Source organism: Anser cygnoides, chromosome 11, assembly GCF_040182565.1.
Source record: "Anser cygnoides isolate HZ-2024a breed goose chromosome 11, Taihu_goose_T2T_genome, whole genome shotgun sequence".
NCBI classification, from domain to species: Eukaryota; Metazoa; Chordata; class Aves; order Anseriformes; family Anatidae; genus Anser; species Anser cygnoides.
Window position 1 is genome coordinate 21094415 of NC_089883.1, and position 25740 is coordinate 21120154.

The following is a 25740-nucleotide window of genomic DNA, read 5'->3' on the forward strand; positions in this document are numbered from 1 at the left end:
CAAGCATTGATCCCACATTACCGATCATGACATCTACTTATGTTTCCTGAGAATTCAGTCCTGAGCCCACTTGCTATTAGCATGCTTGAGAGGATCCGAAAAAAGCTTTGGAGCGTTCATGTTTGGAAAGAATAATAAAATGTCCTACTGTTAGGAAAGCCCACGCTGTAGACCAGAAGTCAGAGAATGCTACATTTGTTATTCTGTATGTATAATAAATAGCTGGTTATGTATGTTACAGCTGAAATATGAAATGTCAGTTCTTATTAATGACACAGTGCAGGAGGAGGGCTGAAGGCTGGCTGTGCGTCCTGAGCGGCTGGCTGCAGGCGTTGCTTTTGGAACAAGCATGATCCAATTGAGGGATGTGCATGGGCAGCAGGATTTGTGATTTGGGGGAAAATGCAGATTTAAGCCTTGACATAAAGAAAAGGAAGAACATAAAAAGGGCTTTAAAAAGGAAATAAAGGATGTAATTCACAGTCCATTGAAATCAATGGGAATTATCTCATCTCAGTGGGTGCTGGATTATGCCTCAAAAGGGTTGAAGCAACATAGTGTCATTCAAGCAAATTTCCATTAGTACCAGAGCATGAGATCTGAGGTGTTCAAAATGAGAGTGCTTTGGAGTGAGCCAAGGCACGGCCCCAGCCCCATGGTCTCAGTCTGAGTCTCCTTCACTGCATCGCGGCTTGTGCAGGGCTCAGAACAGACCGCGCCAGTTCTGACAGGACCCAGCACAGCCAGAGCACAGAGGTGGTGCTACCCAGCTGTTTCTTGGAAGTGAGAATGTCCAAAAGGGTTCTCAGCATTTAAAACTACATTTTATTAGAACACCAAAGCGATACATGGCAACAGGCGAATTCTTCAACAGAGAAAACTCAGATGTGCTCGATGAGAAAGATTCAATAAAAGGCTTGTGGGCAAATAAAATTTACCCTTAGTCTGCCTTGTCCTTGCTTAGGACAAAAGGATAACCCAATTCCTCCAGCTCTGTTTTTCAGTCTTATCAGCTTTCATTTTGTTTCTGGGTTGCAAGAGTTCCCCCATCTCCTTGGCTAGATGTCTGCAGAACTTTTGATCCCTAGGGAAGTTGTGCTCTCGCAATTACTTTTCGGGGCACTTTTGGGGTGGTGTCCTGCAGTAGCCTTTGCATTTCTCAGGAGTGTTTGTAGTCTGTCTCTTATGTTCCAGGTTTCTTGCATACTGATTTTCCTTGTACAGCCTAGCTTGGCCTCTATTCCAGAAGGATCTCCAAAGGCAGGTATTCTTAATTGCACTTCAGTGAGTTTTACTGCCGTCCCTTCCTCCAGATAGTTCCTCCTGACACAGACTGTAACAGGAAGCAAAATGTAATTTTTTTCTCTCCCCTGCACACCAGCCACAATCTTTTCAGTAGAATATGCTTTGTACAGTCTCCATCTGTAGCCTGTGAAGAAACAAATTGTAAGTCTCAGACTAGGCTTTGCAGTAGGTATATGTGTGAAGCATAATTAAGGTGACAGATACTACGTGTCAGTAATGGCAGTGGAAAAGTAGAATACTGGGTGATACGCTCCTAGACATGACAGACCCTACTGGCATAGGTGTGTGTGTATAGCTGTTCATTAGCAGAGCACAGTGATTTGGTTTTCCTGTGTTACAAATTACCTTCATATTATGATGGGAAGCATAGAGCCATTCCCAGTTTAGGGTTAATTCCCCTTGGTTTTGTTTCTGTAGTGCTGGTGCTAATAGATTCCACACAGCTGTGTCATTACCAGGGTGTCATTCCTATGGAAGTGTCTTACCACAGGTGATAGATGCTGTTGATCCTGATGTCTTTCTAATGTTGAAGCTAAGGAAATGGAATATCTATGAGAAACGAACTGTGGTGAAATTTCATTTGTTACAAGGTAGATTGTTTCCTTTTCTGTTCTGGGTAACTTTATGACTGTTGCCACATTTCTTTTGTGGATACTGTATGTACAAGCATACCCTTTAGCACTGATACTGACCAGGAGATTATTGCTGAGAACGATAAGAAATTACAGTTTCTCATAGACCTGTTAAGTATTGTCTATGCCAGACCTGTCTGCAAAAAGTCTGCTGTAGACAAATACCATCTTAAGGTAAGGTAGGTACCAGTGCCCTTAGAGTTAGGAGAGCAGTCTTAAGATTTACTTCTCGCTGTTCTCATTTGAAAGTGGTGCTTCTGCAATTGGCGCTGAGATAGCAGAAACACAATTGCTTGCTGATCTCAGGACAATATTCTTAGAAGAGCCGCTATGGTGAGAGAGCAGTCTGAGGAACGATAAAGTCAATGCGTTCATTAGATCAGAGAGCAGGCCAGGTCATGGCTTAATATACTAATCCTGATTAAGATCAATGCCATTTTTTGATGAGTTACAAAGCTGTCTGCCTTTGACTTTTGACATCATATAGGGTATGTGTGGCACATAGCTATAGCATTAGGCATAATGTACTTATATATAGCTGGTGCTGAGAGCTGAGGGTGCAGCACTTGGCTTGTGTGAACTTGCAGATTTTCTCTAGATCAAATAAAAACAAAAAGGCAATGATCTTTTGTGGATGTGGGGAGGGAGAAATGAATCTCACTAGGCTGTGCAGCTTTCGAAGAGAAAGGAAATAATGAACTTGAGCTGAAATAAATGATTTTTACAACTTTAGGAAGAGAGAAAGGGAGAAGATTTTCAAGTATGCAGAGGGAGTGTGCGAAGTCTGAGCTGCCAGCAGTCAGTGCTCTGACAGCTAATATGGCTAAATGAGATCAGCCCACCCCTCAGAGCATCAGAAAGGGTTCAGAGATTGCGTAAGATAAAATGACTGGTAAAGAAATGAAGTACAGGAGCTTTCCTCTTTTGAAGTACAGTAGGCACACAAATCCCATCATTTTCTAATAAGATTTTAAGCACGCTTTTCCCTCACCACTTTGAAACTCATTTGAGCTGTTTATACAGTTCAAAAATGTCCTCTTTTGTTGTCACAGGTGGGACATCCTTCTGACTCACTTTGGTGCATGCAAGTTAGTCAAAAGATTCAGAACAAATGGTTCTTGGTATTTTCAGCAAGTGTTTGGTTTATTGTCTTTACCTGATGCTATATTTATTTTAAAGGAGAGGTGTTTTTTGTTTGTTTCTTTTATTTATTTTTTAATGGGTTTTATGTCTGAAAGTCTTAGAATACAATCCACAGGTTCCCCTGTCTTTTATAGTTCAGTGTGCTCATAAGTCTTTCCCTGAAAAATAGGGAGAAATTAATATTGTTTTACAGATGGGTTTAAGCATATGTTAAGCATTCAAGAGGTTTCAGATGAGATCTAATACATTTAAGTGCACTTTTATCCATGTCTTTTCGGTCTGCACTGTACAGCACATTGCCCTGTTCTTCCTATGGCCTTGTAGACGAATTAGCAGCCGTAGGATAAATCCACGTTAAAAGGGGAAATGATTAGATCCTGTGCAAATTACATGATTTGTGTTTCAGCAAGTTTCACAAATTGCCTCTTACACTGAGGCTTTCAGCTGTGAGTATTTATGTATCTTTAGCCCTTGAAAATGTTTTGGTTACTGCTCATATTTCCCTGTAAGTGACAAAATCAGTACAGTACTTTCACGTTGTCTGCGTAGCCTCCTTTTTGGAGGATGTATCCTTGCCCTATAGCTCTTCTCTGCTTGCCAGGCCTAGACAAGATGGTTTTGCTGAAAAGCTGTCACTACAAATTGTCATTGACTTCGGCAGAGGCAGGGTTTTTTTCCCACTTTGTCATTTCCATAATGGGATTACAAAGATTTACAGAGTTACACTGTTCTACGAGACCCAATAGCTGGACTAGTGTCAGATCCCTCCCCTCCACAGGTATGCTGCGAGCCTCATCACAGCTTTAATAATTGTCATAGTGCTTTAGATTAGGGCAGAGCACTCTATTCCTGTGAATCCACTTAAAAGATCTTGAGGGTGTAATGACTTTCAGCTGATGCCTGCTAGCTGTTCTTACTCAAATTCTTCCAGGAAGGAAAATTTTCAGAGAATTGTGGTGTCAGTCAGTTTTACGTAGCTAGAAGGTATCTGTTCAAGAAATTAATGATTAAAATTAGTGATTTGTGTTAATGAGAATTATTAAGCATCCATTTCTTTTAGTTCTTACTTTGGTAAGAAAATGGTGAGCGGTTAGCGGAGCCAACTGGGGGGTCCTTCTGCTGCTACTGGACTAGTTTGACCTCACCTAAATGTGGGTGGGTGAGGAACAGAAATGTGCAGAGAGAGTGTCCAGCATTTGGCTTGCTGTGCTGCTTCTTTTAGCATCTTCAGTTCTGCAGTGAAGAGGTCCTTGCCTGAAACTCATGCACACAAGGAAGAAAAAAAAAAAAGAAAAAAAAAAAACACGTTTAGTCACTAAAACAACTGGGCAGAGGAACTGAAGAGCTGGATGCTTTTCCAAGCTCTTCTGGCTCGCCCAGGTACCCCAGAAGTGATGCTCTAAGTCCGTATTGTGGCCCGGGAGTCACATCAGCTGAGTTCAGTGCCCGGCCTGTGACAAGCCTTTCTCCCTCCACCGCAGCACTGCACAGGGTCTGTAGGTCCCCAGGGGGAGTGCGTCTTTGCTTTCAGTAATGCTGCTTAGAAGCAATGAGACTCTTTTCAAGATTATCCTAATCTCTCAGCACTTTGTGCTGTAGCACTCTCTGGTTCTGCACACAGTGCAAAAGTCGTGTGTTTCTGCCACAGCCTCCTTATGGGCCATCACAGAAATGCACTTGGCTTGACTTAGGGATCCTGAGGATGTTATATATAATTGTGCAACAGAGCTTCTGAGGTAAAAAGCAGACAATGTGTTGCATGTCTGACATATCTGGACTGTCTAGGCCTACTCTGTACCAGAGAAGACCAACTATGTGATAAAGAGGTGTGTTTAGGGCAGAAAACTCATACTTACAGGACACCTGCCTACATACTGGAGAGAATGGCAAGGCACAGTGGCTGGGCTCACTACAGCTGTTATCCTCATCTCACAGAAAAGGACACCATTTCCTGTCTGCCTGGAAGTGATGAAAAGGTCCCCCCCGTCCCTCGGCACACATGAGCACACATGCTGCATTTGAAATCGGGGAACAGCCACCTCAGTAAAGACGAGGCACGTAGGCATTGACAGTTCCATCAGGAACCTTTCATAAACACCTCGTTATTATCTGCAGTCATTGCCACTTGGTCTGGATGCAGAGCTGCCAAAGGATTCAGAGGAACTCTGTCAGCAACCTGCCAGTGTTGTCTCAGGATTTCAGTGCTATCAGTTTTGATTAAAGCAGTATCTTCTGCATTTGTTTCCCTAAATGTTTTACTACCTAATGTAACAAACACAGATAGATGTTCTTGGCTCTTGTCAAGAACAAAAAAATAAAATTAATAAAATCTGTGCAATAAAAGTCCACCTTTTAAAAAGAGAGACTGCAATATAGCTCTACTTCCCAAGTATTATTTAATGGTAATGAAGAGAGCATAAGATGAGCTATATTGGAAAAGCAATAAAGGCCAAGTTGCTGTACATGACATCTAATTTCTGTATCAATTGATTCACCTGCTATTGATGTAGTACTGTGTTTATATACCCTGCCCCCCAAAATGAGGCATTAGGTATGGCAAAGTGCTCCTCCTTGCTGAACACCAGCATGCTTATAGCCTGTGCTTTTTTTTGATTAGCTTGCTAATAGGATAGTGTAAGCAGCATTTTTTTCCCCTAATCTCAAAATAACGATAAACAATTAGGGTCAGCTGCATACCTAGTCAAAAAGCCTGCAAGCACATGACAGTAGCTTTGTGGGGAAGCTATGATAAATCCTGTGTGCTGTGAGGGGAATGCATCTCAATTTGTGTGCATTTCAAGTAGGGTCCTCAGAAGCCCTTGCTCTTGGCCTTGCCCTCACTGAAGTTGCTGGAGGTTCTTAGGCCACCACTAAAAACAACTGCAAAATGACTTTCATCCACCCTCTGTAAGCCCCAGAGAGGGGGCTACATAGCTGAAGGGTTTTTGGTCCTGGGTCACTGGTGAAAATCTGATGCAGGTCCTTTACAGCTGACCAGTCTTTCACATGTGACGACTCTCAGGCAGGTTTTGGTCTCCTTCTGGTATCTAATGGATATGAAAAGTTGACAGGAAATCCTGCTAAGTGCTACCAGATAGGTCCTTTTCTTGGCAATTGCTGCAAAGAAGCAGAGGTTGAAAAGGAGAGTGCGAACATGAAGCTGAAATCTCTCTCTCACTGCTGGGTTATCAGGAAGGTGAAGCTCAGGCATATTACTGGGCAGCATGAGGGCAACCTGGCTTCCTGACGAATCTGCTTTGCAAATAAATAGCGATGTCTGCTTATCACACTCTCCTGCTGATATCCCTCACGTGTGCCAGGGTCATTTGCTTTCTACGTGTAAGAAACATGATTTTTTTTTTTCCCTTGCATATTCCCACTTCTGTTACCAGAGGACTCAAATTAATTTTTCTGCAAGCCAAAGTAGTGTGCCCATGGCAAAGGGCAGGTGCAATTCAGGCTTAAATTGGGTGGAACGTCTAATGAGGGGACTGTGACTGCATTGTGTGGCAGAGAGCTGAACGGAATGCCAACTGTGCAGCAGGAGGGGTGCAAGAAACTCCTCTCAGCGCAGTGCAGCATGGCCAGCCTACTCCTGAAACCTGAACAAGGGTTATAGCAAACATGGTGGCTGGTACTACATGGACCACAAAGTAAGTATTTCAAAATACCAGCTTTTGCTTTGTCATCATTAATTTCAAAATCCATGTTCCAAGTAGGCCACCAAACCAAGTTTACTTCAAAATCTTCTACCATGGCTTTCTAAATCAGCCTGTGAAATATCTGATTAGATGGTGTTACACCAGATCACTTTCCCTTCACATGACAGTAAATTTTAGAAACTGTTGGCTAATCAAAAACTTGAGGCTGCAGTAATGAGAGCTTCATTAGAAAGTCACAGGTAGATTTTAGCACTGCCTACACTGTTCCACATCTGGCATTCACTGAGAAATTATAGGCTGTTGTGTTTAGATGTGTAGATGCTGTGCTATGTTTGATAGCTTACTGAGGATTTTTTTTTTTCTAGTTCAGGAGAGCAAATAGCTTACATTGGCTTGTCCTGTCAAATTCAAGCTGACACAGTCACTCCGTAAGGAACATCTGTCTTTCCAATATATTTATGACCAAATGTTTCAGGTACCACAACCAGAAACTGTAAAATAATTCACTTAAAAGACAACACAATCGGGAGGTGTTCCCGGAGTTACTCCAGGTTACTGGAGATTGTGTATGGACATGCACAGCTAGCGGTGCTGCTATTCTAAGAAAAGGACAAGAAAGGGCCTTTAAATGGTATGGAATACTTGGATAGCCTAAAGAGCTGTAGGAAAAAAAAAAAAAGAAGGAAAGAAAGAAAGAATGGATTGAAAATATCAAAGTGAAACATGTCACAGGTCCTATGCAGAGGCCAAGACTTGGCACAAGAAATGGAGAATAGATTTCAGGGTGGCATTCAGCTTTTCTTATGCAGATTTCTTTTCCTCATCTGGTGTAACAATTGCAGATCCTCTCTACTCTCCAAATCTGGTGCTTCCTTCCAGATAATGGACAGATCCCCCTCTGCCTTCACTGTACACCTCTCTCCTGCTCAGTGCTGCCAAAGAAGCTCACACAAGCTTTCCATGCTGCACTGAATTGCTGCCACTGTAACTTCATTATGTATGTCAACAAATATTAGTAATTTACGAATGTTTAAAAAATTAAAGATATTAGAAACCAACCTGGGCAGCTTTAAACTGTGCAAATTGCCTTTAACTGGACTGTTTTCTCCAACAGAATAGCTATTTTAATGTACTACTTAGTATAGGTTCAGTTATATTAGAGTAACTTTAATTTTTAACCCTACAGGCATAAGCAACACACAAATAATTATATATATACACACCAACAGAGGGAGATATGTAGCTCTGGGTGTATGGATGTATTGAGGCAGCCCAATATATGTGTATGCGTAAGGCCGAGATCCGCAAAGACAGCCAAATACCTAAATATGGCTGATTTTAATAAAAGTGTAGTGTCTAAATGCTGTGGAAGGATCTAAACCCATCTATAAATGTTTCTAAGCTTGTCCAACACCTGAAAAGTTCTGAAAATCACCACAAGTGAAAAACAATGAGTTTTCATGATGGTTTCAGAACACTGTTATGAAGACAGTTTGTGTATCCTTTTGCTATCAACAGCACACATGCTTTGTGCTCTGCAGCATGTCATCAAATTCTTCAGTTAATTACTCACTAATTATAACACTGTTGAATGGCTACACTGTGGCAACCATACAATTATGGAGCATAAAGTACTGAGCAGTTGCAAGGCTGAGCATGTTGACTGATTACAATAAATCCCATGCTTATTGTTGGTATTTTTCACCTGCTTAACAACTGTAATGTTCGCCTATCATGCCCTCAAACTCCGAGCAATATATGAAGTGTTAGAAGCAGAAGTTAATTAAAGTTAAAAGCAGGAAAGCTGTATTGAAATGGCAGCATATCGTGACAAATGTATGTTGAAACAAAAACCTGGGAAATGTCCCTTCACGTCTGCCACAGCATTTCTCTCTCACCCGCAGCGTTACTCACTCACTGAAACTGGCAACGGGAGAAACAGACCATGATGTTGTACAAGAAAAGTGTGGGGAGGCAAAATCTCAGGGCAGCTCACAAAGCTGGGGAAGGAGTTCAGCTTGTGTGTTCTTCCAGGCTTCCAACATCACCATGGGGAGAAGCCATTGAAAGAGCTGCTGGAAACTTTGACAACTAATGAGTCCTGCAGGGACTCTGCTGGCACAGGGGGGCTGCCTGGAGCACCACATGCCCCTGCCTAGCCAGCGGGTTCCCCCTCACTGGCTGGCAGGCCACAGATGATGCACAGCTGGCTCAGGCTTCCCAAGCAGTCTCTTACATTACAGGATATGTCAAACAAGCATTTTAAAGCAGTTTCCTAGGCTGCTTTATGCTTGCAGGTACAAAGTACAATCAAAGATCTGCATCTACCCTTTTATATGTTTAAAGAAAAAAAAAAATCCATCCCCAGAACAAGATATTTTTCTTTTATTTTCCAGAAGTCATTTTTTCTGGCCCCTCAAGATACACTGATGTTCAGAATCTGGGAAAGTGCATACTAAGCTGTCACTGCCATTAATATCTTACACTGTAGCCAAGAACTAGATACAAAGCTGTTCAGCAAAACACCCTCATTTCACCCTCTGTGAAAGGCTTGCTTGCTCACATTGCTACAAGTAGTTCTTACTTTGTTCTCAGAATGGAATGGTGAAGCACGAAATGTTTGATCAAAGGGTTTTCAACTTCGGTTTTAGGAAAGTGAGTTACTCAACATTTGTGCTGTGCTTCTTTCACTAACAATGCCACCTGCCATATAAATATGCACTCAGAGGAAAGCCCAAAGGTTATGATGTGCAGAATATCTGAATACTACATAGTCAACTTTTCAGTTCCAAGCAAATGTGATTTTTTTTTTTTTTTTGCACAAAGATGAGCATCTGTTATATGTGCTGCTAGTTCCTTCCCAGTGAATAGAGATTGACTCTCTTGAGTGGCCCTGCCTTTTTTCTATATTTAAGAGCTCTGAAAGTTGACAGGAAGCCTACGGTGTCTACATGAGCTATTAGAGTAAAAGGACTGACAGTGCACTTTGAAGCTGCTGTCTTTACTGCTGGTGTTCATTATCAAAAAGAACAAAATGTTTTAGCAAGATATGATAAATTAATGCCGTATGGAAGTTTGCAACAATTGGTGGGTCTGCATTTGGACTACACTAGGAAGAAGATAATTGCTGGTGTAATTACACACAGCACCAGACAGTGGTGTATCTGACCTGTGGTCAGATACATTTTTATGCCTGTACTAAAATGACAGTATTAATTCAGCAATCAAATATCACCTTGCTCTCCTTTCAGAGTCCTCTTAGCATTGTTACAGCTGATAATGCATCTGCAGTCTTTACCTTTTTCTCAAAGCATTGGGTTTGTTTTGGAAATGTTCCGTTCCTCAAATGTCATATAACCTTCAGTGTAAGTGATAGCTCGGACCTGGAAGAGTTTCAGAAGACAACAAGGAGGGCATTTACTGCTTTTCAATGCCTGTTGAGAATGATAGACTGGTAGACTCTTCTATGGATGATATACGTAAAGTGCATGGATGTTTGCCAGCATATTTAATATGTTTTAAAAAGTGGATTACTAAAAAGCTGACTCCAGAGAGACAGCAATAATTTCTATTCTCTTTATTCTTTACCCTACTGTAGTTCTGGTCCCTCCTTTATTTTACTTTTTCCATCTGAATTCAGTTATATTTTTTGATTGTTGTAACTTGGCCAGACTCTGGAGAATCTGCTATGAATTCACTGATATATTTCTGCATCTTTGAATGTTTTTCTCATTAAAGCAGCATTTCCTTTGGAATTTTAGAATAATTCATCCTTAGGATAACTTCCTTACATTCATTTCCTTGAGATCCACAGAGTCTCACCAGGGGTCAATTTGACCCTTTTCTCTTCAGTCAGTCTGTCTCAGAAAAATACAACTCACAACTTTTAAGATTTCTTTCATTTTGTGAAGAAATGGCCTTCGAACATTGTCAAGGTGAGGCCAGGTTGTCAGCCACAGATGGGAGAGGATGAGCAGGTTTCACTTTACCATTCTTGTGCCTTCAGATTTTGAATGTTTTTGATAATAATATGAAAGTTGCATCTTCTTGTTCCAAGCTCTCTTTGGTCCCTAGAAGTTCATGCAAACACAGATCTTGGATGGTTTCCTTAGACTTGGGAGCAGGGAATTTGTAGGCAAAAATATTCAGGCTTGGGTTTTGCAGAATGAGGTGCAGGGATACGTCTTTCAGATCGCAAGATACAGGGGAACTGCTGCATTGGAACACCAGGCAGGCCCATGTGGAGTGCTGGGAATAGTGGCTCCCTTTAGCAGGAGGCCAAGTCACACTTGGGCAGCACCACATAATAGCATGGGGTCAATAGTATCACTGCAATAAATAGGAGCTTTGTAATTTACTCCCATGTCTTAGCCTTACAACATACAGAAGAAATAAGGACACTAGACCAAAACATTGCTTATGATTCCTGTTCCATGAAATGTGGGTATCAGTCAAGAGTTGTTATGAGCTCCAAAAAGTTCAGTCGTCTGAACTTTTACCAATTATACAATTCAAAGAAGAAGGCTGTTCTTGTAAAGAAATGAGCCAGAGGCATATGTGATGTAAATCTACAGTTCCATTGAATTCAGCAGAACCAAGGCGGCTTGTGCTACATCTAGAAGTATGATGGGAAATGATAAACAAGTGATGGGAAATTAATCATTTTAACCCCTAAAAAAAATAACAGCATGCAAAAATCTCAGTGAATACATACTTGAACCATAAGCAAATGGATTTGAACACATGGCTGAAAGTATCTGTGACATAGTTTAGACTCTAAATTATCTAGAAAATAAATCTATAAATGTTAGAAAGGTGATGGGTGGGTTCACTAGGGCCCCACTCTTCACTCAGGTCTCTTTCACACACACATGGTGCCATTCTAGGCAATGAGAGGAGCTGGTGCAGAGGAATGTGGTTCTTTTCAGGTCATGGAGAGGACTCATTTTCTTTGTAAACTTTTTCCTTTAACTGTGCCAAGGATCATTTACTGATTTAAAAGAACATTTCCTTCTTTGAAATGGAACAAACAGCAGCTCTGTTTCATCTATATCAAGAGGTATAGCAGTGTGCAAGGGTAGCCAGGTGACAAATAGGCAGCCTGTGCCTAAGCACTCCCATTGTTGAACGGGCACGCAGAGCTGAACCCATGTCAGGAGCTGCAGAAAGCAAACGTTTGTTGCACATGCTCTGTTAGTCCCATTATCGGCTCTGTAATGAACAAGCAAAATGGAGCTGTTGTGTGACACAGCTACTAACACTAACACACACTGTCATTCATGAAGGAAATTCAATCTTGTGCTTGCAATTTAATTCGGAATTAACCATTAATCATCTTTTCTCCCCAGATACATGGAATTGCCTTTGTGCTGAAGGTGGCTGTACTCGCTGGGCTGAGCTGGGCACACAGGCGCAGGGAGCAAGTGCGGGCTGCAGCAAGCAGCAGCGGGTGGTGCTGAGCCCCCTGTGTGTGCTGCTCAGACCATGCCAAGCTCCGCTGGCATACTCAGCAGCTGGCTTCTGTTATTCTTAACGGGCTCACCTATCAAACAAGCTGATAATGTTGCACTAAATCATAGTTCTCCTGAGTCTATAACTGTAGCTCACCAAATGTGAATTAACTCCTGCTGCCACCCCTCCCTGCGCTGCGGAAGGCGTCTGGCTCTCGACTGCTGGTGCTGCACAGCATGGGGCAGGGGGACTCACACATCCAGGCTGCAGCACGGTGTTAGTGAGCACAGAGATGTGACCAAAGGTGGTTCTTCTGGGGTAGCACAGGCTAAGGTGGTGCTCAGAAAAAACGGTTTTATGATCCCCCTACCCCGCAGTGATGATGTGTGCTCTTGCACTGGCATGGGGACAAACCAGCGGAGGCTGGCTGGGGCTCCCCTGTTAGTCTCAGGGAGCCTCACCAGTGATGACCTTGGTCCAGAGCAGAAAGTCAAAGTCCAGCCCAGCCAGCTGTGAGGTCTCCAGCCTGGAGGGCTTTACCAGTTTTTGCCCACTTATAAATAGCTAACTGAGGGGTAATGTTACAGCAGTATGAGTGTGGGGTTTTTTTGTTGTTTTGTTTTATGGCAATGATCGGGGTTTGTGAGGAATAAAATAGAAATGGGGACAAGATAAGGAATTTTTATGAAGGCCAAAACATTTTTTAAAAATTAAATAAACTTTGCAACTTACTTGGTGAATTACTTTTTTATGAGAACACAAACCTCCATTAAGATAAGAATAGGTAAACTGAGTGGGTTAGATGAAGTAAACCATTTTTCCTTGCCTCAAACCAAATGTTTTTTTTGATTTATCTGGAGTATTACTTTTTTTTTTTTTCTTCATAGAAAAAACAGCACAGAAGGAAATCTCAACTTGTTTTGGTTTGACCCGATCACAATTTCTTTTTCATTTTTCCTTTATTTTCTGTTACTTTTTGTTGTTGTTGTTCATATGCTTTCCTCTCTAGTGACTCTTCTCTCCTCAAAATCACGCTGTGTTTGCATTAGGCTTGTGCCTGGTGTTGGCACAGAGCAAGCAGAGCTGGTTCTTTAACCTGCACAGAGACTCTCAATGCCAAGCGTATTCTTTAATGAGACTTATGTCTGCCCACTGACCCATCTGAGCTCTGACTGAACTGGTAGAACAGGGCCCTAGGGCAATGATGAAATAGGCATAGTATGCTAATCCATGCCCTTGGTTACTTTTCACCATGTGCATGTCAGATAAGATCCAAAATCAGCTCCCCCCAGCCCTGAAATTCAGACAACAAAACCAAACAGCAATCATATAATTCTGTTTCTGTATTTTCCTTGCTGACCAAGCAGGACTGGGAGAAATACTTGCCTTTAAGCCTATCAATTTGACACTCTAAAAATACTATTTGATAACTTCTGATAAAAGCTCAGCATTTGCTTCTGTCAGGACGATCTATACTACCTAATGACCAAAAGAATCACAAGAGGAATTGCTGCCGTTCTCTGCATTTTTCCTTTTGTCCTTGAAATTTGCAAGATGATTTTTTTTATATTCCTACCACTGAAAACAATCTCAAACAGGTTGAGACACAACTATGTAAAGAGCAGAGCTTCTTACAATAGGAAAGGGGGGAAAAGCATAATAGATGACTGAGCTGTCCTCTTTCATTTTTTGACCTTTAATTGAAAGATTGAAGATAAGTAGTTCCTGGGAGAAAGCAAAAGGCTGATTCACTTACCCTGTAGCTTTGACTGAAAAAGCTTCCTGGAAGCCTTGCTATATGTTATGAATCATCCTCTTGTCATTCCAAGAAGTTCATAGCAAAGTAAAATGTTAGAAATGGATTGATAGTGGAGTGATGGGCAGTAAGGCCTAAGTGAGAGGTTAAAGGTCTCAAGATAATATATTCAGGCATCCCTTAGGACATTTCTGTAAAGCTGATGTTTCTGACCTCAGGAATCCCTGACTCACTGCATTAGGATTCACTGTTCTCTTAGAATAATGTCATTTTGAAAAGTTCACTTGTTTTTTATGGAGTTTTAAAAATGAAGACTGTTTCAGATTTCTTTCAAGGAAATCTGATGGTGTCAGCTTTGCTTTATGCTTATGGGATTATAGAACATGTGGGCTTGAGTGTTTGTAAGTGTGCCATTTCAAAACCAGCAACACAAATAAGAGGAGTAGCTGTAAAACAAACTTGACCACAGTGAGCACAAAGGAAACTGTTATTAAATCCTTGAGTGTGGCACAGTGTTCTATGGCTGGAGGAGAAAAAGCTTTTGCATTTTTGAGGAAACAGAACAGGATAAGAGTAGTAATTCCTCTTCTTGGGGTGAGGATCAAGCATTTTAAAGTACCACAGGAATTCAACTGACCTTGAAAGTATGTGATCCGTTTTCTCTTTATACAGAACTATATCCGCTCAAGATGCTCACTAGGACAAGTCCTTACTGTTGACACAAGAGTTTGCTATATACTTTTTAGAAAATGTAACTGCTTCCTTTTTTAAGGTAAACTTTTTTTTGAGATGATAGTTCATTGACCATTTGTTAAGTGGAATACCAGAAAACTGAGTCCCAGAGAACTATATTTAGAATTCCTCTATGTTCCTATATATTATTTTTATGGCCTTGTGTAAGGGTAAATTGAGGAATAGTACATTTTCTATAGTTGCTCTCATTTAGCCAGAGGAGAGGATAGGGGATGAACACACCTTTTGCTCTGCCATGATATCTTGTCATGCACACTTGCTCAACGTGCAGTGCTTCCAGGTCTCCCCAGGGACACTCCTGATGGCCCTAGAACTCCGCAGCAAGAGGCCAGGAGGAACGCAACGTAGTATGTGTTGTTACAAGCTTGTTCGAAGGGCAAAAGTAGCCAAATATTTTCAAGCCTTTTTTAAAACCTTGATAGGTAGGACTACCAAAATGGTAAAACTTTGTTGACGTGTTCCCAATTTACACAAGAACTGAAACAGACTGTGAGATGGTTCTTAGATTGACTGAACAGTAGCTTGGGTTTCAAATGAGCACTTCACTGGGGTGAATACCATAGTGAAGAGTGAAGGCTTATATGCCTTTTTCTGCTGATACTGTTTAGCTGGAGACAGCTTTCTGCAAGACTGGGTTACCAGGGCAAAAGTGCATAGATTTACATTCTGAAGGTTATCTTTCCAGTGGAAAAAGGCACAACAGTGTGTGCATTTTCTGTTTAAGCGAAGTTTTTGAAGAAAAATACATGCTAAAATAATACTAGAGTTGAGGGATGTAGTACTGTGTGGTAAACAATGAGCTTTAAGCCCCTCACTCCTCCAGTATTATGCTGTGGTTGCTCATTGTTTTGTTGTTCCTGCTTGTATGCATCGCAGTGATGTATTTTCACCCTTGCTTTCTGCTTTAGCCATTGATTTGTTGACTTGTTTGTTGATAAAAGACAGTCAGTTGAATGAATCCCAGGAGGGGATGGGATGGTACCTCAGCCCCCCCTATGTGGAATGTCATTTGATTTGATTTATATAGTGAAGACTTAATATAATGTTATCCAAAGTGCTTTTTAGGATTGATTTACCTACTCCTACTTTATCAGTAATTGGAAACTATCTATTGTTACCTCTACAAAGGTCAGCTTCTCCTCTGCTTACTCACATGAGTAATGTAATTGATTGCAGTGCAGCTGCTTGTGAGAATAAAGTGAGGGGCACTGCTGATTTGCTGCCATGTTGAATGGGAACAGCTCCGGTAAATCTGCATGGAGGTGTTGAACAATATGGCTTAAGAGCAATACACCTTACCTCCTACATATCTTAGTGTTGTTTCCTTTCTTAATTAATTTGTCTAGGGTACTGTTAAGAATAAATTTTGACCCTTTTACAATTTTCAATTCCACTTGTCATGAGATAATCCTGGATAGCCTCAAATCCTTCACCAAATGCTCTGTTGGTTGGTCGTCATCCGCTTAGAGCAGGGCTGGACAAGCAGGGTTTCTTCCAGCTCTGTGTACTTCCTTTAGTGTGCCAGTTGTATAGTCACTGGAAGGTAACTCAGGAATGGCATTTCTCCATCACTCAGTGTTGTGCAAGTCTTAGAATTTCAGCTCAATATACAAATGCAGAAGGGAAAACTGAGTTTGAAATTTGAAATACAGATACATAAAGAAGTATGCAGAAATATTGTTCATGGGTATTAGGTCTTTACCTGTATCTGTGGTTTTAAAAATCAATCCTGTAATTCTACCTTCCTGACATTCTTCTGAAGTGAATGGGGTCCATATGCTTGTTTTAGTTCAATTATTTTTGACAGTGTTTATTTCTGACACATTAACCAATTGCTTGTATTTACAATTATCTCAAAGGACTGGAATTAACATTTTAATAAGATATAATCTGCTTTCATTCATAACTTTTGAGTTTTAAATTTTAACATAATACTTTAGTGCTAAATCATTTGAGGGATTCTACAAAATATAGAGATAATTGAAATGAGGATTTAAATTTGGATTATTGAAAGGAGGATTAAATTCAATCTGTGAACAGCTTGAAATGTTTTATGCTAATACAAAAATTCTGTCAGATTTTCTCTAAAGAGCATCGAACCCACTGTTCATTGGGAAGCAAGAAATAGATATATTTTCCTCTAATGCTGAAATAAGTTAGAACTGTAAAGGGGAAGAAGAAGACTTTACTGACAGATGTGGAACTATAGGAAATAATAAAGTTTAGGGGTTAGGCTCACACCAGTTAATAGAGTTCCTTCAAGGCAAAAATAGGAAAAATAGGGCTAAAAGGTACATCCATATATCTTCTAGTCCATCTGTGTCCTTCAAAGCAGTATATGCGGGATAGTGATGTCAGCCCTGACAGATGTTTACCTGACTTTATGCTCAGGGCTTCCAGTAGCAAGAACTTTGCGGTCTCCCCAGACAAAGTATTCCCAAGCTTTAGTGTCTCTTCTGTTAGTTATAAATCTTCCTTCCTATAATTGCCCACCGTGATATGCCCTGTTCATCTGGACCCAAACTGTATTCTATTCCTCCTGGCAACTGGCATTTGTATGCTTTAAGACTGCTGTATTCCTCAAACACCCTGTACACACCATTTCTTTCCTTAGGCTGAACTACCCAAATTCCTTGTCATAGGTCTCTCGGTCTTTTTTCACTCCTCTTTCCCTTCTCCAGATTGTCTTCAGCCTTTCCACAGCTCTCTTCAGTGCTCAGAAGAGATGCTAAAACTGGGCTCTGATGCAACCCAGGCAGCAGTTACTCTTTCCGCAGACAGCACAGTGCAGTTGATTTACACTCATTTTGTAATCTGCTACCTGGCTCTCCTGCTGTCCTCACTGCTGCATTTCTGTTTCTGCTCATTCCTGCATAAACACTGTTCCTTATCTTTGGCCTTGATTAGTTTTATCTTTTTTTTTTCTTTTTTTCCATACCACTTTTTCAGTTAGTCAAAATCATTTTGATTTCTGTTCCAATGCTCCAGCAGACCTGCAGACCCTTCTTGTTTGGTGTCATCTGCAAGTTTAGAAAGCAGCTCTCCGTGGTGAAAGATTGAATAGAACCAGATCCAGGACAGAGCACAGCTGCTCCCTGAGGTGGCTGCCTCCTTACTGTGTCACAGAAGGAAATGAGATTTGTTGGCCATAATTTGTTCTTGCAGAATGCATGTTGGCTGTTACCTGTCTTCTTGTCCTCTGCCAGGTTCTTACAATAACTTTTACTTTCTTTTTTTCCCCCAAGAGTTGAAGTTAAGCTATTCAATAAAATTTTCCAGCCACTCTTGCCCCCCAAGCCTCTGCCACAGATACGCTTTTTTAATATTAGGACTGTGTTTATCCTTCTATCTCCTTCTCTCTCCAAGTTCCTGTAGATAATCACTTCTGAGATTCTTTCAGCTTGTTCTCTGCATATTTTAGGATGAAAATCATCAGGTCTAGACTGTCTGAAATCACCTTAATTATCTAAATATTCCTGTTCTTTTCTTCTCCTCTGAGATTTTTTTTTTTCTATTTAATGCAATAGATTCCTACTCATAGATGACTTGTTCTCTCTGTTAGTTTACAAAGGTGTACATCCCCTCTGCCAGGTCCCTGAGCATAATACACTCAGAGTATTTTTGCTACACTAGAGCTAAAGAGGTTACAAAGATGCTGTGGCAGAAATGCCATGTGCCCTACCATAGCTCTCCAAAGAATCTCTGAGTTGCAGAGTGCTGCACCTGCAGAGCAGAAGGTAACGGGTTCAGAGCGCTGCTGCTGCTGCGAATATCTGCCAGGCCATGGAGGGGCAGGCTTAGCCCACGACAGGTGCCACTGCAGCTCTGAGAGCACCTCTGCAGGACATCCCTGATGGTCTGCTCTGCTGCTACAGGTAGTGCGGTCCTAGCACTGCTGTTGCCTTTGAGGGACTTCACGTGCTGCAGTATAAAAGCAAAATTTTGAACCTTGTTATGTTGTGTTGTTGCAGTTTCCTCCTCTAAGACGCCTACTTAGCATGCGATCAGTTTATTAGTCATAGAATCATGCCCAGAGGGGACATGGAGAAACATGCTAGCCAAATCCCTGTGCAGGGACAGAAATAAAAATTGAAGTGTTTCTGGCAGATGTTTGCCTTATTTGTTCTTAAAAGCTCGTCAGTCCTTCTAAGTAGTTCCTTTAATGTCTCACTGTCCTAATAACTAGTAAACTTTTGCTTATGTTAGCTAAATAATTTTTGTTGCATGATAAGGCTTATATTTTTTGTCCTGTCCTGTCCTCATTGAAAGGGAGAGAAGTTTCTTATCTTCCTTTCTGTGGCAATCGTATGTACTAGCAGATTGCTGTCTCATGTCCAGGCAAGGTGGTTCTTCAATATTTACACCATTTCCCTTGAAATATGTTTGAACTCGTAGAGGACAGAGAATAGCTTGGTCAGTTTTGGAGCTGACAGAATGTAAAATCATGTATAGATTCTGTTATTAACCTAAAATATGTTTGATCAGCTTTTCTCACTTCTCATTGCCCAGTGCTCTGTAATACTATCCTTATATTGTTACCTCTTTATGTTGTTACAGTTACAAGTTTAACCAGAATAAACCTATGGAAGAATCAAATATCAAAGCAAATATTTGATTTCTGTATAGTTTCCAAAAAGCAAAATTTATCCCTAGTATAAGCGGATACAATTATTTGGACTTAGTGGGGATATGCTGAATTACCAAGAGTCTAAACTGTCTTCCCACTGCAATATTGGTTACTGTGTATGTGCAGCAGCCGCAAATCTCCTGCCAGTAGTACTCTATGAAAATATAAAGCGTATAGGGACATGTATATCTGGTTCTATGGTAACATTGTTATAACAGAAAGTAAACTGAGGCTGTTAGAGTAGTATTAGGTACCCTCCTTCAGCTTGCACAATTAATGAAACAAAGCATACTTGTAAAACAATTTGTAGGGGACTGGCACTGCAGGTTTTTCCAGACTGTGGGCTAGATAAAGTGCTTCATGTTTAGCAAGACACATGTAAGGACTGCAAGCTGTGACTGTGTAACACAGCCTCAACCCCCTTATGGAATCAAAAGGAAGAAGCTACAAATCTGAGTGCTCTCAGTGACACCAATGCCTCACAGTACACTTCTGGGAAAGAGAAAGGAGGAACAGATAACAAAGGAGATGAAGGCAGAACAGGCTACATCAGCATCAGATATGCTAAGGGGTTGCATTTCACTCTACATGAGTACTATATTGAGGCCAACTTCACTCCAAGAGCAAGTTGCTTCCCCAGTATAAAAGGCAGTGTGGAGCAATACACAACTATTATTTATGTCTGCATAATATCCATGCAAATACAATTTGTGTTATATTTGACTTTCCAAAACTGCACGGCAACTTGCATAAATCATTGCACATGTGCACAGAGCACTTTGTCGGGTACTGGTCTGGCACAGCAACTGAGCCAGCTTCTAATACAAATCTACAGCTCTCTGCATCATGTATTGCTTGGAATCACACATATTTCAAGGTGTTAAAGCTGAGCAGTAATGCTGGAATTAAAAATGAAAGGTATAAAAAAAGTAGTTCTATTATATAATTAAAGTGAAACTGGAGCTCATTTAAATACTTTTGTCAAGAGTCAGCATTTGACTTTTTGCAGGATGCATGTTTTCATGGAATAATTAGAATATCCATACCTTCTTGTTCTTCTGTATTCTGACTTCTCTTTCCCATGTTTTCTCTCTGAGTAATATCAGTCAAAATACATGAAGTGAATTGGATGTTGCTCCTAACATAGAGCATCTTGGTGAGATACAAGAGAGGGCATAAAAGACCTAAGCAATGAATAGCATATGTAAACTCTGCTGGGCCTTAATAGTGAGGCAAACTTAGGAGATCCTTTTTGTGATACTATACATATAACAGCATCCCCCAAAAATTTCTCATGGGAAAAGACCTTTGTGGGAAAAGGACGTAGGCATTGGCATATTTGAGATAATTGAAACCAATGACCAAATGCTTGTTAAAAGTTAGTTGTCAATATTTATGCTGAAATTTTCAAAGGAGCCTAAGGGAAATGAATGCTCCTGGCTCACTGAAATTCAAAAGGAGTTGAGTGCCTAACTCCCTTAGCTTCTGCTGAAAATCCCAGCCTTAATCTCTGTGTGACAACCTGATTTTGATGTTTTACAAACCATACTCCCAATAATAAAGATATGCTCAGGAAGCTTGGAGAATGCTGTGGATGCTTATACTTAGTTCCTTTATTTTGACATAATTGTTTAAAGGACTTCGAATGAAAATTTGTGAAGTGAAGCAATTTCCAGCTGAAAGCCTCGTAACACAGGCTTCAGACTGTATTAGTGATGTAAACATGTGCATTAAACTTGGAATTTATGAAACTTAATGAGCAGATTTTTATTGTGCTATAATACTATGTTGGAGCTATTCTTCCTTCTTCATTTTTCTTTGCCTACAGCTACAAGTAAATTTGACATGCCATATTATTATGTTGTCCTAGTTCACTGTATGTTTACAATATTACCTAAAACCAGAGCCTTTATTTGAAATTGCTGGCAAAAGTGATTTTGCATCATGCCTTTCACTCATATGAGAATGATGTACAAAATGCTCACAATCATTTGAAAAATAAGTTGAAAAATAAATATTTATTTCTAGTGTTATTACAACTGTGAATCTTCAACTAACCAAGACAGCCTAGTCAACTTCTTTCTTCAAAAACTCACTGTAGCACTGTGAATAAATACAAGCAGGTAATGGTTATTTTAACCATCAAATGGCTGTTTTGTTCAAAGACACTAAGACGTATGTGAGTATGCAAATTTTGTTCTTAGTTATACTTCTGTAATCCTACTGTTGTCAATCTGATTGCAGAAGCATAACCAGGGAAAAGGAAAAAGTTTCACTTCTACTGATATATCTGCAAGCCTGACTCCATCATCCCAAATTGTTTTATGTATAAAATACCCAAGGGTGGAAATAATTTAATGTTCCAGCTAATTACTTTTCCAAAAATGAAGTAACCCACAAAGTCCAAATCTTCCTGCACAACTGGGAATTCTGCTGAAGTATTTGCTGTCAGAAGGGATGGAGGATCCCTAGCTGTATCAGCAAGTTCCGCCTTTAGTAACTCTGCTTGTTGCACATTATTGTTATTGTAAGCTATCAGCTTAAACCACAGGTCAAGTGTGCTTACAGACTCATAGAAATACACTGTAAAAACTAGTCTGATTGCTAATCAGTGAACTATTGTATTTAAACTACACTGTGTTATAATACTGGAATAGGATTATTTCAGTCTTTCAAATGACAGGCAGTATTTTCAGAATGATGTTTCTTTGAGCTTGTTTTGAAATCCAAGAGTTGTAACAAAGCAGTGGCAAGACGTGTACAATTCACATTAACATCTTAATGTTCATAGGTATAAATGGTAAGGTAACTGTAGATTTAGACAGTACACCCAGGGGGAGATGAACCTCTCTTGTGTGAAGATCTCTCTGAGATCACTCTTCTTGATTGTGCTGCACCAGTCCAACCGGCCCTAACTCTGGCCCATTGACTTGTGGACTGTTTGGCTCTACCCATTGACTCATGCACTGGCTCAAGTGCCACATATATGAAGCATCGTGTTAGTAATGCTCGGCAATATCATGCTCCAATGTCCCCCTGGATCTAGAGGATTCCCTACTTGCCTAAATGAATGTACACTGAAATAGGTCTTGAAGTTAATCTTACTGTATGACTGAAGAGCTAAATACCTCTCTCCCCCTGCTATTTTTCTAGAGTACTTTCACTGCAGGCAATAGATATGTTACTCACATATCTGAGGGACCAGTTGGCTCAGACTTGCCAAGCATCCCAACCAAGGCTTTGTTTTAATGAGAGAGTGTTGCATTCTGTGGCTCACAGCTCAATTAGCTGTGGGGTTTTAATATTAATATGCTTGATTAGGAGTCCAGGTAACAGGTAGAGGTGGTTGAACTTCTCACAGTTTGAAAATGTGGGGGAAATAATTAAACAGAAGGAAAATGTCAACTTTTTTGTTAATGCCTCTCCACCAACCACTTTGCTTAATTATGAAGTTCTCCTTTTTAAAATTTGAAAGATTTGTATATATATATTCCACAATTTCATAGCTCTTTCTTTTAAACAATTCTAAAAATGAACCTTTTTCTTCCTACTGTAACTTAAGTTTCTCTGCCCAAGGCATGGAACACAAAATATAATAGTGGCTGCAAATGATAACATAGGTTATCTTGGCTTCAGAAGCTTCTTTCAGCTCCTCTCGTTGGAGAAAATCTTTGGTACTCGAAGATCACACAGTGGAATCCTGACCCACTGAAGGCTCCAGTATATTCAGTTACACTTACAGGTAACAGAATTTAGCATTTTTTATGATAAATGTGCACTAAATTGTATCTGTGTAGGTCTTTTTTATAACCTTTTAAAAATCTAACTATTCAACAAGGCAGTATCCAAGTTGTAGAGAAGCTGTTAAGCATTGCCAATCCTGTTAACATCATTGTGATGAACACAAGTGCAGTACGAGTCATCTGACAACAGGCAGCAGGGCAAACCCTCGTCTTCCTAAGCAGTTGTACCCACAAAAGTGTAGAACAATCTTTTCATCCTTGTTTTGCAAGTGGAATAGTACCTTTGTCTTCAGAAACATGTAAACTGTCACTGCCTGAAACATCACGCTGTGCCTTGTCATGCCCGTTTATATGGGACTGATTGTGTAGTACTAATCTAAAGGCTTTGAAACTGCTTCACTTGCTAAATCCAGCTGAAGACTGAAAAGTGCTCAATAAATCCCTAGAGTGCTTTAACTTTGAAGAATTCTTTTGCAAGCGAGACAAACGGGATTAGTACATGTGGCCTCCCATAAGGGAGCTCTGGATCTCCCTTTCACTGACAGAGCACCTTTGTCTTTTTTCCTCCCATTGACACATCTTGATTTGAAAGATAAGGAGATCAATAGGTTTATAACATCATCTTTTTGGCTTGACCCTAATAAAATATCTGTTGAAATCTCTGTATTACTAGGCCATGATTCTGGGCTTTCTAATTTAGCTGTAAAGCTTGTTCTGGACAACATTTTTTGATAGGAAAGTGTGCTGAGGTCAGTGGAAGGCTTTCTAATCAATTCCAGTGGCTCTGGATCAGGCTATAAAATTTTATCGTTTTGTCTTTCTTTCTTTTCTTCTTTCTTTACTCTTTCCTTCCTTCCTTCTTTCCTTTTTCTGTTAAGATTCCAGCCCCATCACTAAATATATTCTACAATTAAAAAAAAAAAAAAAAAGATAAATCTAACGTGATCACTGTAATTAAGGCTATAGAAATCATTTGGCACTCATAAGTATTTTAAATGACTGTTTTTAAATATAAACCTTATAAGCTGCTAAGGCTAAGCAGCCTGTGATCCCTATGCAGGTACTTTCATCTACGTGCACAAATGGCTTCTAGCCTCCTCTGCATTTACTGAAAGCACGGGCAACCAGCAGCCCTTATATTCAGAGGAGAAGCAGACTCTCATCTGACATCTGGGAGGTGCAAGCAGGATGAAAAAGCAAGGCCTGATACTCACCACTCTTTCCAAACATATATGTCATCATGACCCAGTTTGTAGAAGCAATGGAGGACCATCTTGTATGCTGTACGTTGTCTGCAGAGCTAAGAGAGGGATTTTGCTGCCAGGGAAAATGCCTGGACAGTTACAGTGCCTGGAAATTTAGCTCATTCATTTTGGAAGTGTTTTAAGTCCATCAAAAAGAATTCCGTACCCAGAGATGAAAACCCTAGTGACTGAATCACACAAAAGCCCTGCTCAGCCTCTTCAACGCCTAGGGAACACTGGCACCTTCTGAAAGGCAGTTTGCCCATTTTGGTTGAGCCGAGCACTTACTTCCCCCTGCAGCCATTCTGAAAGACAGACAAGGTGTTCTTGCTCTTGGCCATCCCAGATGAAGACCTGTGCAGAACACATGAGAAAGCACTGACAATGTTGAGTTTAGCTAGTGATAGCCACTGGTGTGCAAAGGTTGCTTTGGTATTAGTATGGCTGTTCCCAAGTTCTATATAACATTTGAGCAGCTGAGAGTATTGCTTTAAGAACTGGGAGGTATTCCCTATGCCTTCTTCAGGCTGAGAAAAATCAAAGCCACTTTGTCAAAGGAAATGCTACAAGCATCCCCACTGCAGGCTCTGACCAAAGTTGAGGCACCCTTCACCCCTTAAATAGGGCCTGGGCCAGTGTACAGAAAGGTTTCATAAGGTTAGGCACAGAGAAAACTGTAAAGGAGTAAATGAAGTGGATATACCTGGGCAGAACACTAACTGTGCTGATGACACTTCTTGGCAGAGCTGCTTTATGCAGGTGAAGCGATGCCTGGAGACCCACAAAGAGTAAGGTTAGATAGTCCGTTCTGGTACCTTGCTATACAGAGTAGATATTTGTAGAGAGAGACTGGACTTCAGATACAGTTTTCTATTTAGCATTCCCTATTCATTCAGTAAGGTGTCTTGCCCCTCATTTGGTCTTCGGTCTCCAGTGAATTTCCTCTGTAACCAGGATTAGTGAATTCTGCTACCAGGGTTGAGGGCATTTGTGTCTCAGCCTTAGTCTTCTTCCTGTCTGCATGGTCTCTAGAACACAGTGCTTTGTGAAGAACAGGAAATGCTCTGGCCTGCAGCATTTTTCAAATTATGTTTAGCACAGAGGAAAAGCATCTTTGATGGCTCTGCAGAGTCCATTCTGAGATAGAGTAGACATTTACATTGCTATAGTTTAAAAAGTTAATGGCATACAGCTTTAAAACTAGCTACCTAGATAGTGACATGACAGATTTTAAGTGGCTTTAAGCCTCTCTAATGTAAACAGTACTAATGATAAAAAATATATATTTCAAGCTCTCTCTCTCTCTCTCTTTTTTTTTTTTTTTCCCTTAGGGGAAACCCTGCAAAGATGGCAAATGTGCATCTTTAATTTTTCTGTCACTTTACAGAAAGGCAGCAAAACATGCAGAAGAAAAGCCTTTCTCT

At 40.5% G+C, this 25740-nt stretch overlaps 1 long non-coding RNA gene across 2 annotated transcripts; it reads right to left on the reverse strand.

Annotated features, from left to right (window-relative positions):
- Window positions 1–615: 615 nt before the first annotated feature.
- Window positions 616–25016, reverse strand: LOC125182344 (uncharacterized). Of its 2 annotated transcripts, none has more exons than XR_007161886.2 (3): window positions 24287–25016; window positions 4148–4334; window positions 616–1429 (listed from the first exon to the last, which is right to left on the reverse strand). It is a non-coding gene; the product is annotated as an uncharacterized lncRNA (long non-coding RNA). The 2 variants fall into 2 exon arrangements; XR_007161885.2 differs by having other exon boundaries at window positions 4148–4340.
- Window positions 25017–25740: the final 724 nt, after the last annotated feature.